Below are 6776 nucleotides of genomic sequence, written 5' to 3' on the forward strand. Positions count from 1 at the left end.
CTGCACACAAACGCAGCTCCACGCCTGTCGTTCAGAGGGAGCCCTGTCACTGCCTCCAACCCATCAAGTGGTTCCAGAACCTCATTGATTGTGTGCAAAATATAGAAATCTGTCAATCCCAGTGACCTTAACGGCCTGGAGCGTGACCAGGAAACCGTCTCATTACAGCTCATCAGAGGAAGCGGATTCAAGAGACTGAGTCGTTCTCAACAGATCTCAGTAGCAAGTGACGCAACACTGCGAGGGTTTTGATGAAAGACCAGCTCAGACTGACGAGTCCGTCGGACATGAGCTCAGCAAACTGTCAATACTGACAAGACGGACTGAGCACAGTGGAGTGCTGCATGGGACCAAAACACAAATGAAATGAAGTCTGACCTTTTATGACTGGTGACAATTGACAAGGACGGTGAAGAAGAGACAAGCCAGAGTTTGTTCAGTTGTATTTGGGCTGTGTCTTTGAAAACCTGAAGTCGGTGTTGTTGTCGTGATCCAGGCAGCTTGTTAACATGATGGAGGAACACGGTGATTCAGACAGTAAAGCAGTCATTCCTCTGGCTGATGGTGTTTTCCTTGGTAAACTAGGATCTCTCTCTTGATGAAAAGTGCAGAGGAGGACATTGCTCATATTTCAGGTGGGCGAGTGCCACAGATTTGTTTAGGTTCTGTGATAAATCCATGGGAGTAAGTCAGCGGTCCAAGAGGCTGACGAATGGGTCTGAGCTGTAATGGTTGCTGCTTTGCTCTCCAGGCACAACATCGCTTATGAGAGACTCACTTATCAACAATTAATCACACTCACTCACTCACGCACGCTCTGCTGCGTATGATGTCGCGCAAGTCATTAGGGCGAGTGGGAGAAGGATGTGAGCATGGGCTCCAGTTGGAAGTAGTTTTTGGTGTCGGTGACTTAGCGCTTCTAACACAGCGCTGTCATGGCTCTTCAAGGTTTTCAGTATTTTGAATCATGTGAGTCGCTGCTCTTCGTCATATTTCATGTTCGGAATATTCAGAAAAACCTACAAAACCATAAGAAGTAGATGAAAGACGGCAACAAAAGTACTTTTGATGCTTCAAATGAGAATAAAAGGCTGGTCTTGGTCCCGCCGGTCGTATACTGTATGCCACGATTGTATGTATTGTAATGTCATCCCCAACAATGACTCAGTTCGACTAAATCTTTTGTGTGGTCATAAACAAACGTCCACCTGCTCTGCATCGGATGTGGAACAAAGTTTGGTCCAGCTGCTTTGTGGCAGTCCAGACAGCTCTTCTGCTGTAAGTATAGTTCCATCTGCCAGTCCCCCCTCCCTCCTGCCCCCCAGCCCCCCTCCGCCTCGATGTTTCCCAATCCCTCTCTAATTGGTCATTTGAATGAAAATGCGTGGCAGAGGGGATTAGTGCTGCGCACACTCTTGCTTTGACTCCACGTGCGGGTTAGTGTGTTTATCTGGTCAAATCTCGGAGGGACGTCCTTATGAACAAAAGCTTCAGGGAGACGCCCTCCTAGCTATTTGTTGCCATGGAGACGGGGCGGCATCATGTGTGTGCCTTTCTGTAATTTGTGCCTTGAGGAGGAAAAAATGGCTCTGGTAGAATGGACTTGATGATTTCTCTTGTTTTATTGGATGAGATAATAAAGATCTGCTGACTGGAGCTTGGAGCTGGCGCTTCACTGTCATGACCAATTCAAAAAATACTCAAATGATTTGAATTTTATTTTGTCAGATAGAGTAAAGTTGGTCCGTGAGGAAACTGGACTTGAATTTTAAAGTACATGCGTGTTTTTGAAAAAAAGAAAATTGAACAAATGACGACTTTTCTCCTTCCCTGGAGAGTAAAATCTACTTTTGCGCGCCTCGGAATATAGCAGTCGTTTACATGGCGAGCCCTGTAATCTAGATCAGGAGACTGAAAACGGGTCGGCTGCCGAGCAACTGTCACCAAGTGGCAACCACCACCCAAGCTTCACTCCTGGCCGAGCCAAGCTCTCCAATTACAGCAGCCGGCTCTGCCAAAAACCCAATCTTTTTTTCCCTTCTTCTGTCAATAGCTGGGACGACTGGGCTGCATCCTCCGACACGCTCGCTCCCCGCCTCTCCTCTCATGCTGCACCTGCTCTCCAGGCCAGCTCAACTTCTATCAAAGAAGCCTGAGCTCTTTTCTTCCAGAAAGCTAATCCAACACCTGTCTCCCGGCTTTGTACTGCAAACAGAGGAGCGCGTGAGCCTCAGTGCGGCCCACTGTCTCCTGTATGTGGCGCTAAGTGGATGAGAGATGTGGGCTTTGGTGGGAAGGACACAGTTTGTGTTACTGGAGGCTCCAGAACAAAAAACGGCTTGGAGACGCGACATATGGAGGCTACAGGAGAGGGTGTATTCTTCAGAGCAGTAATGGAGAATCAAAGGACACTTTGGGGAGCGATGGGGTCCTTTGGTTTGCAGGGGGTCGGATTAGCTGTAACACAAGAGCGAGAGAGAAACCCAGTCCCGAGCTGCACTCAGTGAAGAAAGCAGTGACGGTGAAACCTTTCACCCTTTAGCACTGAGGATTCCACACTGACCACCACAGTATCAGCCCAGGCATCCAACACTACTGAAGACAGACAGGAACAACCTCGTGCTGTGCTGAGGGGCCACGCTTGGAGTAGATCCACTGCTCCTCCACAGGGTGAGAAGTCAGTTGAGGTGGCATCTCCTCCTGGATGCCTACAGGACCTTCTGTTATGATTTGTGAAGTGGGAGGAGGCCCTGGGGCAGACCCAGGATGAAGACATCACAAATCCTAGTCAGCCTGAGCCAAGGTCACATGACCAAAATACAATAAATGTTGTCGAACATGCTTGATTTAAAAATGTGCTCATTTAAAATGATTGAAAATAATCATTGTAAAATAGTGGAGTGAAGCTTCGTTACCATTTAAGAAGATGGTGAACCACTGGAAGAGACACCAGACCGTGCAGCACATTGTCAGTGTGTTGTCGCTTTTTCGTTTGCAGTATTTTGTTCTGCTGGACCTCTTCTCTTCTCAAGTACTTCCTAAATGGCAGACGACACTTCCTGAACTGCTCGGCCAACATCCCTGTTTCATGAATTCTGCTTGTCACTGGGAGGTCATTGGGTTATAGTGGCAATTGGAGTGAGGGGTTTCATGGCTTTTCAGCTCCCGGCTCATTCAGACTCACCACGGCGTTCAGCATGCCAGAGTTCCACCTAAATGGTTCCCTCAGAAGCCGCGGCAGGTGATGAATATGGCTGTGCACAGGACTCTGCTCTTGTTCCTCTTTTTAAAAACACTATATTTGCCATTTTTCTACAGACTTTAATTTAACGGGACCACTCACATCAGGCCCTGGGATGATTCGCCTCCAGCGGCAGGGGTGTCTCAAATTGGAAATTGGAGGTAAAATAAATCTAAGATTGCTTCCCTCCCTGTAGAGTCCCCCAAAAATGGCTGCAGGGGAGATATTAGAGGAGAGGGCTGAGGAGATGGATAGAAGGCGGTGGCCGGGAAAAAGGGAAAAAAAAAGGCAGAGGGAAACCTTCGGAACGGTATAAACATTGAAGTGGAAAGAAAAATGGAGAGATAAAGTTAATGGAGCCTTATTCACTTTAGCTATCAGGGCCTGAAATAGGCATTTTACCAGCAAAGGCCTCTGAACTTGTGTGTGTGTGTGTGTGTGTGTGTGTGTGTGTGTGTGTGTGTGTGTGTGTGTGTGTGTGTGTGTGTGTGTGTGTGTGTGTGTGTGTGTGTGTGTGTGTGTGTGTGTGTGTGTGTGTGTGTGTGTGTGTGTGTGTGTGTGTGTGTGTGTGTGTGTGTGTGTGTGTGTGTGTGTGTGTGTGTGTGTGTGTGTGAGTGAGAGAATCTGCGAGAATCTGCATGGATATGTCTGGGATTTCACAGCATGTGGGCACGGACACGGGTCCGTACTGGAGTTGGACGGGCACGATGATGGACTGCGCCTGGCTAATGGCAAAAATCACATGGCGTCACCTAAAAAAAGCAAGGCAGCTTCTGATCAGTCACACTCCTCACACCGCTCACACATGTCTTTACATCAGGGGAGATTGTCATCTAAATGTGTTACTGGATTTGCCACCAGAATGGAAGATAAGCTCAACGTGTTGCAAAGTGGAGCTTTGACATAAAAGGCTTCTTCTGTTAGCAACTGCTTCTGGTGTCCTCTAGAGGCAGTGGTGGCCTGCTGCTGTGCACCAGTTCCCCTGGGGCAAAATGTCATCAGTGCAGTGTTCTTCAGCCTTTTTCAAGCCACCGCACACTTCATTCATTGAAAAAATGACCACAATTGTGCTCAGTCAAAAGTCCTGTGGAAAATCCCTGTTCATTCTGTGAAAAGCTACTGATTTTGGCACGTTATTTGCAGAAAGTAGGGACAGAAAATGTATTTGTTTAAATACGTCTCCAGAAAGGGGAGGGCAGTGTGTCAAAATACATTGATTGATTTATTTTAAGTAGCTGTTTGGATTTTATCACAATGTCTCGAACATTCTTTGCCTCAGCTTCCTTCATTACAATGATTCTTTCTCTCCTCACATTTTGGAGCGCGTTTCAAAGTTTGGAAGGGAGACGTCACGTTAGCTCTGCGGCGCTGACAGTTTTAACAATCCATCATTCTTCAGGTAAGAGGCGCATCAGGTGTAAAAAAACAAGTCGAAGTTAGGCCTTTCACCAGCTTCTTGGCTCTGAAGCTGGTGTGTGGGAAGAGCAGCACTGTGAAGTGACAGACGATTAGCGTTAGCATAGACCTGTAATGTATAGAAATAAAGTGACAGAATCCATGTGATCTGCTCATGTCTGAACCAAAATGAAAGTCAAACTGAAATGAGCGACTCCTGTGGCTGTAATGTTGTAACAGGGGTCGGAGAAGCTCAAATAAATTGCAGCAGTAATACGTTATAGCATGTGAATGAGACGCAATTGGAGCCTCATTCATTGTTTTTCGTGTTCCTCAAAACGTAAAAAAAAGTCGTCTCGTGCCTTGACACTGTGTTGGGTTGAAAGACACTCCAGTGAACCATCCATAACTGGAGATGACTAAAAAATGCAGTGCTGGTCCTTCTTTCTCCACTGATCATAACACTCCTGGATTTCTCCTCTCATCTGAAGCTGTGACCTTCTTGGCCCTCAGTGCAGTATGTGTGTTCTCTGCTGTAGCTCTCACTGGAAGAGCTGGCGGAAGGGTGCTGCCCCTGCGACTTGGCCTCAGATGGGTGAAGGAAAGAGGCTCGCTGCATTGTTTTTCAGAATGCGGACTGAAAGTGACCAGTCATGAAGCTGTCTTGACAGTATTCACGTTGTTTTAGCATTAGCTCTTTGACTCACTACCTGTGTTCAGCAGACAGTTTGATGCTCATACTTATATTGACTCCCACTTTTGTGCCTTTGAGCTAATTCACACTCTCTTTTCCATTGCAATGAGATTAGTGTGTTTTCTGCTGCTGGGGAAGCAGAGCAGCTCTCCGACACACGCGGCTGCTGAACACATATCAGCAGAAGCTGGCTGGATTAGCATATCTGGCTGCGATAAAGACGATGGTTACTTCATTTTGACTTACTGTCTGCCATCTGCCTCTCCGTCTCATGTTCCCGCCGACCGACTGTTTTCGCCAGTCACTCCATCCACTGACTTATTATCCTCAATTCATGACAAATTGTGTTTTATTTTTCGCTCTATCTCTCCATTTCTCTCACAAATTCATCATTCCATTCACTCCCCGCTTGTAGCAGATGACAATGATATCAATTTGACAATACATTTCTTATCGCAGTGAATCCACCACAAGGCTGGGGATTATCTATTTTTCTGCGTTTAAATGGTTCGTCTGCCGCGGCAAATCAAGGTCTGCTCCTGCAGGATTTGAAAGTCGACAACCGAGGTGACACCAAGATGTGCAGCTAAAACTCCACAAACATGCATATCTGCAAACACACCAGCGCAAAACACACAGAGGCAGATAAACAAAGTTTGCGCTGCGTATTGCAAAAATGTCACGGCTGCATGCGGGTGACATTTCATTCTCTGTTTGGGTATTTCGGCTGACACAGATAAGGGTGTGGTATTAGGTGCTTTCCAATTATTACAGCCTCCAGACCTGCGTCCTGTGGAACCAGGCCATCTTCAACAGAGAAGAGATGGTGGTCTCCATTTTCATCATCATTCCATCGCTCAGTATTCTTATGGCAAAATGGCCAGCCATTTTCTTCTGTCACTCAGCTTGCATTTATACTTCCTCAATAATTTACTTCAGGTGTCAAAACGTCATGAAGGTCAGTATTTAATTTCTCACAACAAAAAGCTTTGTGGTGCCTTGAGTGCTGGAAGTGGTCTGTAGTCAAGGGGTTTGACTCTTTTCTTATGCTTGTTTTTATATACTTGAATGGATTTGAACTTGAATGACCTTCAGAAAACCTGGATTTGGACTTAAGAATGCATGACATGGGCTAGTGGATCACCGTGATGTTGAGTCATGGTGCATGAGGAATTCAAGGTACAGGAGGTGAACTGCGAGACCATAAGCATGACCTGCTGTAGGGCGTCCTGGAAGCTGCCTGGGGAGCATCCACACCACCTCACATGGCTTCACCCGATGTGGAGCAACAGAGGTTTGACTTTTAAGCTCCTGAAGAGTCCAGACTCCTTGTGGAGAAAAATCCTTCCGCTTCCAACCAAATCTGAAGCACAATACATCGCACTGTACGTGAAATAGGTGGATATATCGTCCTGTTTAAAACATCTGTTGAAGATTTCATTTCCT

The sequence above is a fragment of the Synchiropus splendidus genome, chromosome 15 (assembly GCF_027744825.2).
Source record: "Synchiropus splendidus isolate RoL2022-P1 chromosome 15, RoL_Sspl_1.0, whole genome shotgun sequence".
Classification (NCBI taxonomy): Eukaryota; Metazoa; Chordata; class Actinopteri; order Syngnathiformes; family Callionymidae; genus Synchiropus; species Synchiropus splendidus.